Source organism: Plectropomus leopardus, chromosome 17 (assembly GCF_008729295.1).
Source record: "Plectropomus leopardus isolate mb chromosome 17, YSFRI_Pleo_2.0, whole genome shotgun sequence".
NCBI lineage: Eukaryota > Metazoa > Chordata > Actinopteri > Perciformes > Serranidae > Plectropomus > Plectropomus leopardus.
The window spans coordinates 17,653,295-17,665,976 of record NC_056479.1 but is presented as its reverse complement, the minus strand read 5'-3'; positions in this window follow the sequence as shown (position 1 = coordinate 17,665,976).

Sequence of the window (12,682 nt, the reverse complement as noted above, 5' to 3'; positions counted from 1 at the left end):
GTCAGACTAGTGTTCAGTAGGTGAACCAGTCCTCCGCGTCATCCTAAGTGTGTTGGCAGCAGACTCTGGACTTTGTGTCGCAGGCAGCACATCACACATCGCAGCACTAGGGAGAAGAATGGGTGGTTATTTCAACAGTTGCCCCCTAATAAAAACGTGGATCCTTTGCCATCATAAAGAGCTACTGGGAGGTTAACAGTCTATTGTTGGTGCTATAAATGTACGTAAGTGGAAAGAGATGGGAAAGAGAGTGGGAATTCAGCTGTGTAGCAACACCTTTTGTTTGAGTATGTCGTCTTTTTTTTTGGGGGGGGGGGGGGCAGTGTTACTTATGAATGGGCTGGATCTTTCTTTGTTATCTTATCAGCCTTTTTCCAAACCTGGTCCCCTTGATATTTTCTTTTCCTGTGAGATGAGATTCTGTGATCTGCCAAACATAAAGACAAGGGGCCACCAGCAGTGGGTGTATTGCAGAATTTCCTTTTAACAAGTGCCCCATTCAGCCCCCATCAGCCACTCCAAAACACACACATACTTTGCCCCCGTAGTGTGCACTGTGCAACCTTTACAAACCACCACCACATACTACTTAACTTGCCCACTTCCCTTTGCCCTCAGATCCTTTGCAACTCCTTCACTTCAATCTAACCGGACCACCGTGCTTTTCCTCAGAAGTTCCCCACCTCTTCACTGATCCAACCACAGGAGCTACGCACAGTTTACACCTCTGACTAAATAAACAGAAAGTGATTATAATGTTGATATGGTTTCTGAAAAGCTTTCCACTCTTTATGGGTTTGCTTTTGCTCAAACCCACATTGTCTTGCTGTACGGGTACATGGTAACGTGCTAAGGGCACAGTGGTGCAGGTGTTGTGAAATCTGTTGCAAAGTCACTGGGGGGGGGGGGGGGTCTGTACATAAGCAAACAAAAATAATAATGACTCCACCAAAGAAAAACATGTTATTAACCACCCAGTCAAATTTTAATAAAAAAAAGTTAACATTTCTGTCACAGCGCACTGGCTCTGCTTTCAGCTTGGGGTGTCGATGTTACTGTGCTTCTGGTTAAGCTGCTAACGACAATCTGTAGCTGCGAGGGGGCTCGCTTTTTAGCTCAGTGGACTGCTTTGCTGCTTTGAGCGAGCAGCTCGCGAGAGTCTGTTGCTTCACAGCGGCTTGTTCTTCATTTTTATAGAGTTAAGGATGGCTTCACTGCATCATCGAGCAGACTTTCAAGCCTGCCCACACAATCCTGGACACAGAAATGGTGAACAACAATTTACCAGTCCAACTCCAACTCCAACTATGCAGTGCTACATAGTTCCCAGTCTTTCCATGTTTCAATCATTTTCGAACATTTGCAATGTGAAAGAAATCACTCATTTTACTTTACCCAGACTTGAAAGATTATAGATAGATCAAAATGTCTGTAAGTGTAACATATTTGGCACTGCTGTAGGCCTGAGATAATACTGCTCTGAAGGTGTGTTACTCCACAGTTTGACATCCATCGAAGAGATCTGAAGTGAACGGTTCCGTGACAGTGTTAAGGCTGATTTAGACAGCTGCTGTTTGCCTTAAGAATCGGGCATGTCGCACAATGTTCTGTTATTGTTTTCACAGTCAATCATCAATTATTGATAGTATCACTTGTACCCTTCAGGTTTATCTTTGAAAATCCATTTTCTGTTTGACTCTGCCTAAAGTTGTGTTTTCATGAGTAACTCCGCAGCATAAAACCAACACTACGCATGTTAAAAGCTGACATTTACACATTTGAAAGAGCTGTCATTGTTGTCAGCTGAGGAGCTGAGTACTCCTATCATGTAGAGTTAGTGATGACATAAATGTTAAACACTCACAGGGATTTTTAAGTGCACTCTGTACGCCTAGGGGCAGGACGGATTTACATTCACTTGTGTATTCAAATGGAATAGTAATGATCCTTTCCTAATGTGTGCATTGATGTGCAGACAATAAGTGTGGTGTATCACAGTAATTGCTCTGACTCCCGAAATACAAAGAAGAGTTAAGCCCCATGTAATTACTTCTTTTTAGCATAAAAGGACTCGCTAATAAAAAAAAAACCCCAAAATGTTCAAACAGAGAAGTTTCTTTTCTCTGCACTTTGTGTCCTCACCTTAAGGCAACAGTCAGTCAGTCAGTCAGTCGTATTTCATTGTGTTTGTCTGGAGGGGGAACACATTAACCTGCCTCGGCTGTCACGCTAGCTCGCAGTTGGGTGAGTCAGCGTCAGTGAGGGAAGTTGGACGTCAGCTTACAATTCTCATACATCAAAGGGAGGCTAAAGTGACTCCATACGCTGAGCCTCCATGGCGTGGTATTCACATATTCAACAGTTCCCTGACCAGTTCTGTTCAGCTGCTGCGTGTTATGAACACAATGGTGTGAAGTGAGACATCACAGTGTTTCCAAGTAAAAAGCAGGAATGACAATATAGGCTTAGAGTTAATTGTAATCATACTGGATTTGCCAGTCAGAGACTCTTTATTGTTTCTTTGAAGTGGTTGTTGGATGTGTCACCTGTGGGTGTTCCTTCATAGCAGAGAAAAAGAGAGGGCAATTCTCCAATCAGATGTCGCACAGCCATAAAGTAATAACTGGGGCTAGCATTTAATAAAAACAACAAGTAAAGAACGACTGTTGCATGTGAACAAACCACAGACCAAAGATACCAACACTGTAGTCTGGCTGGAACAGCTCTCTTGATTTTTCATATACCAGCTCAGATGAGAGGCTAATGGCTTCTGTGGATGAACAAATTTTAATTTCTCCGTGCCAGTGATAGTCATGTCCAAAGGCGTTATGTTTTCAGGTTGTCTGTCCATCCCATTCTCTTGAACGTGATCTTCAGGGAATTTCTTCAAATTTATCATAAATGGACTAAACAATGAACTGACTGCTTTTTGATGGCCAAAGGTCATTGTCAATGTGAATTTGTGTTCATCTAATTCTTGTGAAGGCAATATTGCAAGATCACAATGGGGGAACTTCTTCAAATTTGGCACAAATGTTCACTTGGCCTCAGTGATGAACTGATTAGATTTGGTGGCCAAAGGTCAAGGTCACTATGAACTTTTATCAGTCTCATCCAAAGGTTATTTTAAGACCATTTTGAGAGAATTTCTTCAAATTTGGCACAAACATCCACTCTGAGTCAAGGATAAACTGATTAGTGTTTGGTTATCAAAGGTCAAGGTCATTGTGACCTTGTATCCGCCACATTCTCGTGAACGCAATATCACAAGAAGGTCTTGAGTGAGCTTCCTCAAATTTGACACAAACGTCAACTTGGACTCAAGAATGAACTGATTTAAATTTGGTGGTCAAAGGTAAAAAGTCAAGGTCACTGTGACCTCACAATATATATTATATTTTTGGCCATAACTCAAGTATTTATAGGCTTATTATGACAAAAATTTACACAAATCTCTTGTAGGATAGAATGACAAAGTGAGAAGAACTTAATTGTGACAGCATAATGTTCTGCAAAAGCACTTTTCAGCCCATTACTCAATGTCAAATCTCAGAAACAACGAGGAGACATTTGGTCAGGTACTGAACTGATGTACGTATGTGAAGCATCCATGTTTTCAGACATGGGTGTAAACTGTAAGTGCAACTTGACTGGTTTGTAGAGGCATGCAACCACAAAGTGGTAATGCTAGTTGGGCAATGTTTGGTTCTGAGTCTTTCTTATTGATGATCATGATGTTTTTGTTCTTCCGGCAATGTCAGTGAGGTCTTGGGTTTTATGGCTCAGCTGCGAGAGCTACTATAAACATATTAAATGAGCCATACATGTAGAGCTATTGTAATCATTGCATGCATTGAATGCATTAAATAGAAAATTGTTTTAGTTTGCTCAAATAAAGTAAATCAATACCACACTCATGTACAAATTGCCCCAGAGGACCTCATGAAGCTTCGTGGCATGTGTGTAGGTCCACAATTTCTCCTAAATGATATGCAAAGACATAGAATACATCAAGCAAATTTAAAAACAAAAGACAATTTGTACACTTTTGTTGATGATGAGCTTCTTGTATTCATTTCAAAGCTGCTTTGTAAATGCTGCTCTTTTCTCAGCTTGAGTGTGCCAAGAAGCTGCCATTGTATTCCAGCTCAACCCTGTCATTAGCTGGCTGAGCTGTGGGGTGTACTGTTTACAAACAGCTGCCTGGCATGACCAGAGAGAAAGTGACACACACACTATGTACTTCAACACACCCTAAACTTATCTGTCTCTGCCTGCATGACTGGATGACATTTTTTGCTGATAACAAAAGCTGCTGTGTAAGAGGATTGCAGCAAACATCTGGAAAAAATAACGGTAAGAATTATTGTAATGCAACAAATTACATTTATTATTAGGATAATTTCAATAGCTCCATGATAAAAGAATGGCTACACAATTCAACATTACGTCAGCTTTCCAACTTCCAAAAGGCATCATCTGTTTAACAGTGATCAACTGCCTACACAGATCAAAACACTTGGAAGAAAATCATTGTGATAAAAATGAAATTGAAATTATTTGCACATAGCAATCAAGTTGTTCACTTATAGTTTTCATTTTGGGTCTTTTTCATACATGAAATACTGATAAAAGATTCAGATACTGAATTTTCTGTGTACATAACAGCATTTGGAAAGCAAAACTATAGTAATTCCCCCTTTTTTATTTAATTTACTCCTGTATTTGGCTTTGTATTAACCTTCCTGCTTCCAATTAGCTACCTGAAGCTGGTGCTGCTTGCACATTGAAATCATGAAGGGAAAAAGAGTAATTTTCTGCCAACAAAAACGTAGTCTCCCTGAAGCTCAAATTTAACTGCCAAACCCCCCGCCAAAAAACAAGATGCAGCCGTAAAACTTTATGTTGCTCAGGCCACCTAGTCCAATCAAAGCTAGTGATGGAGACAGAAAATGAATGCGGACAGGTATAGCACCTGTGGTTAAGGCTGCCCTGGTTTAGTACAATGATTATGACTTGGAGTGTACTCACTGTTTGATGCTGTACTGTATTTCAAAACGGTAAATAAAATTCATGTAATTTCAAAGCTGTCCATTGGGTTCAAGCAGCGTTATCCCTGACAAAGGCTACAAAGTTATTTAGGGTTAAGGCCCAGACGATGCAAGGTAGCCAGTTAGCACATTAACAATACAACCTGAAGAACAAAGAATACTTACCGTGCACCAGTGAACAATGACAAAATCAATTACAAACTGTTTCTGCTAAATAGCTCAATGGCTAAAGCGCAATCTCACCTTATACAACAAGTCTGTTTTGATCTCATGCCTTCTTGACTTCAATTGTTTGCTTGCCTCACTTCCATTTAACTTCTCTTGCACTAAGCTGAACTGCCAATCACAGTGATTTCACTCAAGGGCTCTCAGAAACAATGTTTCCTTAAGCACCCATGATGTAGAAATTTACAGAGAACTTATTCTGTTGTAACTTTGGCACGTTGTTGGTTTGTCTCTAAGAACACCTTGCAGTGTGAAGAAGGACAATGCAGCTCTTTCACAGCCCTGACCTAACTGTCACACCTTATATCCAGGACATTCATTGGCTTCATGGACAAAAGCAATTGTTCCCAATGAGAGCATAAAGCGACAGAGATTAACTGATCAGAAAACAATAGACGGAGACAGGACACAGCTAGTTTGAGTTGAAAGCTCAGAATACAAATATGGGGGGTTAGAAAAATTGGGTGAAATTTAGAGTTTTGAGACTCTTCAGAGTATTTGTGCCCGCATTGAAGGGTCCGATGACAAACAGCGAAGACTGTAAGAATATCCCTTTATACTCCCACACCAATTGCTTCATATTCCCGATCAAACAGCCCCTTTGTCTCAGCGTTTCGTCCGCGCACGGGGAAACACTGCGCTGCAGTGACGAGACGCAGACAGATTATCTTGTTTGAATGGCTTTTCCAGAGCAGCAGAAGGCCAGCACAACAATAGGTAACTTGTTGTAGGCACAACAAATCTAATATTCATTTAACATAGCCTTACCCATGGGGGCTGCCCATGCTGGTACAGTAACTGTTTGTATTTGCATAATGCACTCCACCTCAGCAGTGCTGCTAATTGGGCTGGTTGGAGGGAGCCAAAAGCCTCTGATGAAAGAGAGCAATGGCCACAATTATCATAGGAGACACAACAATGTAGGGATTGAAATAATTTCTTTTATGCCTGCATGGGACTCTCTTCTCATCTCTGAAAGACTGACTTTTCCAAATAAAGAGAACAGGAAGGACTCAGCTGAACTCTGAGCTTAGAAAGTAATCTTCTAAATCTATGCTTGTATGTGACTGAATCTTAATGAATTGCATACGGGAACAATATGTTTGGTAACCAAGCAATCTGAGGTAGTCTGAAATCCCCACGCACTAACCCAACCCTCATGGGTTTGTCAATAGGCAGCACGTGAGTATTTGTGCAGACATGCATCCATGTGCGGCTGTGTGTTTGATATTGCTAACAAGCTAAAAAGATCCTTCTCTGCCCATACATTCATTAGAAATTGATTAAAGTCATGTGTGCTGCTGGTAACGTTGGCAGCAAGGTTCGTGTTTTTCTGTGCTTAGACATGGTGGTCGCCCATGATGTGTCAGAACCAGTAAGACCTTCCCTCAGTCTCGGCAGTTAGTGCCGGAGTGCAGCTTGAGGGATGTGCGTGACTGAGATTGGCATTGGAAACAGAGCTGGAGTTCACAGACCAGATTTGGGCTTGTTTTATTACCTTCTCCCAGTGTTCAACATCTGTTAGATCACAATCATTCACACGCACCAATAAATATTTTGGATGTTATTCACACATATTGTCTTTGTGGGAGCTGTACCCGAAACCATGTAGCAACAACATGAGCAAATTAAAGCTTACGTAAGTGATTGAAACATGTTCTTATTGTTATGTGATATAAATCAATAAAACAACATAATGAAGCCAACATATACCCCATGGCCATAAAGTAGGATTCATACTCATTATACACAGACTATGTCATGGAAGAAATTTCCATTGTCATCAAATACCAAACCTATTTTGTTCAGATTTTTTGGAGCTGATGAGGGTGTTTGACATTTGAGTTGAAATGAGAACAAAAATGAAGTGCAATGCTCGAGTTTATAAAGAGTTTCTGACAGATTTTTTTCCATCTTACATCTTTGAGAGACACAACTCATTGCATTCATTTAATTTGTTTTTTTACTCAAATCTGTCTTTTCTTTTGGCACCCTCAAAGAAGCAGTCGTTAAAATCAAAGAATTTTCCTGCTCTCTATATATTGTGAATGCATTGACTGCTATATATCTATAATGTTTTATGAAGGCTCCGTTTCAGCTGTGAGAATTTTATTATGGGGACATACCTGGGCATAGGGAAAAAAAGACTTGATAAAAACAAAGAAACAATGACACTTTCTAACTATATATTTACTTGAGAAGCATTTTATCTATTTTATTTCTGATATAATTTGTTGGTCCTTTTTCCTGAGGACATCTGACATTTTTGTGGTCAGTAATGTCGGAGGTGAGGGAATCAAGTTACGTGACTTGAGTCAGACTTAAGTCATACATTTGAGGACTTGAGACTTGTTTGACTGACAGTGATAAAAGACTTAACATGAGCTTGACTTGGTACTCTTGACTTGGGACTTGACTTAGACTTGAGACAGACAACTAACATAGTACAGCGGTATGCAGCGTCTGCAGCTTAAAATTCAGTGAAATGACCACCACAATCATCAAATGTATTTGTCACTATAGAGTTCACAAATAAAGGTACATAAATATGTCTTTTATAGCTTGCTTGATTTTTATCACAGTAAAGGCACAGACATACCAAACCAACATTTAAAAAAAACAACTAATGGCAATAAAGCTGACTGATGCATCGTTTTACATCGCCTGTCTCTTGTACCAAAAATCAGTTGTAGACTACAACTGATGGCTAAACGGCAAATATGTTCTGCGCCTGCATGAGAGACAATGACTCTCCATACCAGCTGTATTTGTCATTCAAACAAGGAAACCACAAGGCTGTCCTGACCTTAGTTAGCCAATTAGCACATTAACAACACACCAATGTTGAAAGAACCAAGCATATTTACTGTGCACCAGAGAACAATAACACAAAGCATCAGGAAACATTTCTGCTAAATGGCTAAAAAAAAACAAAAAATTATGGAACAAGTCTGTTTCTTGTCTTGACTTTAGCTGTTTACCTTCCGCACTTCCATTTCTGTTTTCGTGTACTGAGCTGAACCGCCAATCACAGTTATTTCATTCATCGATAGGCTCTGCCGTCTCCGAAAAAAACAAAAAGCTGTTGAGGGCCAATGGTGTGAGACGCACTGCAACAACTAAGGCAACAGACGCTCACCGACAACTGACCATCTGCTTGGTGTGTCAGGGCCTCAACTTGGGACTTGCTCTAGACTTGGAGGTTAAGACGTGAGACTTGTGACTAGCAGATGTTTGACTTACTCCCACCTTTGAGTGATGCCATAACAGAGGTCAGGTTTGGTCTATATTTGGGGTATGGTTAAATCACATAATTTTGGTCCTGGTAATGTTGAGATTTTGGTCACAGGAAAACTTTCTTATATGACAGATATTAGTTTTGTAAATATCATGACAAAATAATGGCATTTATTCTCTTACAAGTACACAGAGATTGAGGCTTTTGCATGACAAACATTACAAACTATTCCAACCAAATTTGTACTCACAAATTTGTACTAATGTCAATAAGATGGGAAAAGGCACAAACAACAGAAGGTGCAAGTGAAGCTTGATGGTGGACCAGCGTTTCCGCTCAATCAAAAATTCGGTCAGTCACTCAACAACAGAGAAAACACCTTCATAACCTTCGTAGGAAACAGGTGCTGAGTCAGTGTGGAGAGGAATGTCAGAAGAATGGGGAGGGAAGGATAGCGTGTGTGTGTGTGTGTGTGCATATGCATATGTGAGAAAGAGAGGTGTGTGTGTGCGTGTGTGTGTGTGAGAAAGAGTGTGAGTAACGCTGAGTGGAAGCCAGGGGAGGCGAGGAAAGAACAAGGGGAGGAGACTCTCTGGGGATTGCGTGCGGACATCAAATGTTTACCTGTAACAAAAAGAAAGGGGAAGGTGTAGAAGGGAAAAAAAGGAGAAGAAAAAAAGGCCGTGGTTTACAGGAGTGGGCGGGGACCCAAAGCCTAAAGCATGAGCTTCGCACGCAACTTAACAATACTACCTTTATGAAGACTGTATTGCGTTATTCAGTGAGCACACACACACACACTTATTCACGTATGATACCGCTGGTGTTACACATACGCACACACACACGCGCACCCACCCACACACACACACACACACACACACACACACTGACTGATGGCACTTGCGCTGCCATGTGAAACCCAGTAAAAGAGGTGAAGAAAGCTTTCGTGACTTCCAGATAATGGGATCAAAGAGGCAAAGGACTGTTTGTCGGCCACACATTATACACCAAATGGGACCAAATAACCGACCCCATCTGTAGAACAGCTGGAGTCTCTGTTTGACAGAAGGGGTACTTGTGTCTATTCGAGCTCAGCTCAAAAAGCAAAAACTTCTGAAAGCAGATGTTCAGCATTCCCTCTTGTCCCCCTGAAACTCTCTGCGGTTGCCCTGTTCATTTTTCATCATAATTGGCCAACAAATCAAGACAAAATGAGAGTCAGCCTTTGTTGTGGAAACCACAGAGAACCCCGGTGATTTACAGACGGGCCGCCTCTCTTTTGCTTTCTCCCCGGGTCTCAGTCTGACTGTCTGTCTCCCGCTGTCTCTACATCTACAGTATCTTAGCTCTCCATCTCACGGTTGCCTTATCTGTGCCGATAACAAAAAGCCTGGAATAACCTGGGCTGGTGTAAGACTGATAATAGATTAGTAAAAGATAGTCACAACATGGGTTTATATTTAAAGCTCTCTGTTTTTTTTTTTTTAGACTTTTACAGTAACACATCTTCTCTCATAATGAGCCGTTAAATTAAATTGTAAAGATTTTTTTTTCTGCTAAAAGGTAGCTAAGAAAATGCCCTGAAAAAAAGGAAATTCTCATTAAATAGGAAAAAAAATATCCAGAAAACTATTTAGAATCATTCTAATTATATATTTACAATTATGCTACAAAAAACCCCTACATATAGGTTTTTAATTTACTGCACTTTGTTCGGGTCATATTCTTGTTGGCTTTTACTTTTCTTATTTTGCTTATTTTCAGGTGATTTTCTTGTAACTTTTCACTCATTTCTTGTTATTTTTGGGCCATGTTGTTGTGAAGTTGCTTATTACCTTATAACCAATTTTCTCAGGTTTCAAAGGGTTAATGAGGAAACATAAATGTTAAGTTTTAAATAATGATGTGCATGCAAAATGTTCTGAAGTCAATCATAACCAAACACAACCTTTGTCCTTTTGCCAGTCTCATCTCTTTGATTGGGAGTAAAATCTGTCAGTCTCAGCTCTGATTGGCAGGTTGCGTGTAAAAGGCAGAGTTTTGGGGATTTAGCCTGGGGCGCCTGCGGTCAGTGCAATATGTGTACTATAAATAATTTTGACTGTGTATGTTGTGTGATTGTGTGTGTGTGTGAGAGAGAGAGAGAGAGAGAGAGAGAGAGAGAGAGATTTACACACACACACTGGGCTCAGGGCTTCCTCTCCTGTGAGCGTCTGCAGTCAGAGTGCAGGTACAATAGGGAGCATTGTTCAGCTGGCAGGCCCCTGCGTGCCGGCTCCCCCTCCGTACCTGAGCACAGAGACAGGTGTATTTCTCCTAGTCACGCATAGCCCTGCCACACTCCCAGCTGCCTACACACAGCCTGCCTCTGAGATCACACACACACACACCTAGAGGAGCATCAGACAAAAGCTGGCATATACTACAGATACTCATTTTCACTCCTTACAGTAGATCCCTTGTGTGAACCTTTAAAATTCACATTTTCCTACTTCAAATTTAGGCCCTTTGGGGAGTTACACCCCCAAAATTAATGTCCCTCAAAAGGCAAAGTTACACACAGACAAAACATGCATGCAGCTGCACACTCACTATAGAACATTTTTCAGCAGGAAATTATTCTGTTGATAATTGGTGCTTCACATTTGATGTTTACAAGGTGTGCTCTTTGACACAGAAACCCAATAAAAGCGAGGCACCTGCAGGCTGAAGAATTCTCATGGTCACACTATAAGGCTTCAGGAAGGGTGTGTTTGTCCAACGAAATTCCCCCTTTGCCCAGCGCAAGAGTGTGCGTTATAGGGAGGAAGGAGGAATGAGTCATGCACATGTCAGTTGTAACTGCACAGCCAGTCCAGGCCAAAAGTTCATTTAATTTCTCCGTAAGTAGGAAAACATGTTTGAGTAAACATGAGAACCCCTGTTAGAGTTTTGATATCTTAATGCAGCGCAAGGGAGGGGGAAGGAGGTGAGATGACGAGCTTTCAGAATAAAGGAAGTATTTAAAAAAAAAAAAAAAAATCTTTACATTACAATCGAATGTAAAGAATAACATAGTGGGGGGGTCATTGATTACATGGTTTCCTTTGAAAGAGCCTCCCTTCCACAGAGCTGACTCCCTGAGGTGCTGGAAGGACTCCAGCCCTATCAGTCTCATAGCACAAGAGGATTAGCTCTTTATCCTGGGTGATTCTAAAGAAAAGAGGTACACGCCACATTATGTCTTATTATATAGAGTAGGCACAAGCCATTTTTTAAAACCAGATTTCACATGAGTAATCTTCACCCGCGTCACTCTGAAACCTCGCCATGACCCCTGTTTAGCTCGCCAGTTCCCACGGAGAGGCCAACAACTTGACGGAAGTCGACATATTGGCCGTAAATGAAATTGAGCTGCCAACATGGAATCCAAGCTCAGGTTTCTTGGCTGATATTTACCGAATTAATTCCCAGGTGGATGTAGAAATAACAACACCCATGAAAAGTGGGGGAGTGGGAAAATTAAGGAGGGGGGAAGGCAAGTGTGGCAGGTGAGTGAGCCTGTACCGCAGGCCATTCCAGTGAAAGGGCGTGCTGTTATTTGGAAATACTCAGTGGTGGAATATACCAAAGTACATTTACTCAAATACTGTACTTATGTATAATTTTGAGGTACTTTAGTTTTTTCTATTTCTTTTCATGCTACTTAATATTTCTATTCTACTACATTTTAAAGGGTAAATATGTTTTCATTTCACTACATTCATCTGACAGCTTTGGTTACTTTACCGAATAAGCGTAAACATAGCACTTAAATCTAATTTTTTGTTATAAACTGAACTAGCTTAGCAAACATTTTATACAAGCAATGCTGTGATGATTAGTTGATTAATCAATCAGTCAATTCACAGAAAATTAAATCTCAACTATTTTTGATTTTTATAATTTTGAGTTTTGCTCTGAGTTGTTTTGATTTTCTTTTATAATTTTGATTTTTTAAATGTTTTTTCTTCTTTTTTAATATTTTCTTTTTTTTACCATTTAGAAGTTTTTGGGATGTTTTTTCTTTTTTTCTTTTTTTTTTTTTTTTGCTTTAAGAGTTTTCTTTATTGGGTACTTTTACTTTAAATACCTGAAGTACATTTCATTAAGTATCCTTACTTTACTTAAGTACCATTTTCAATAA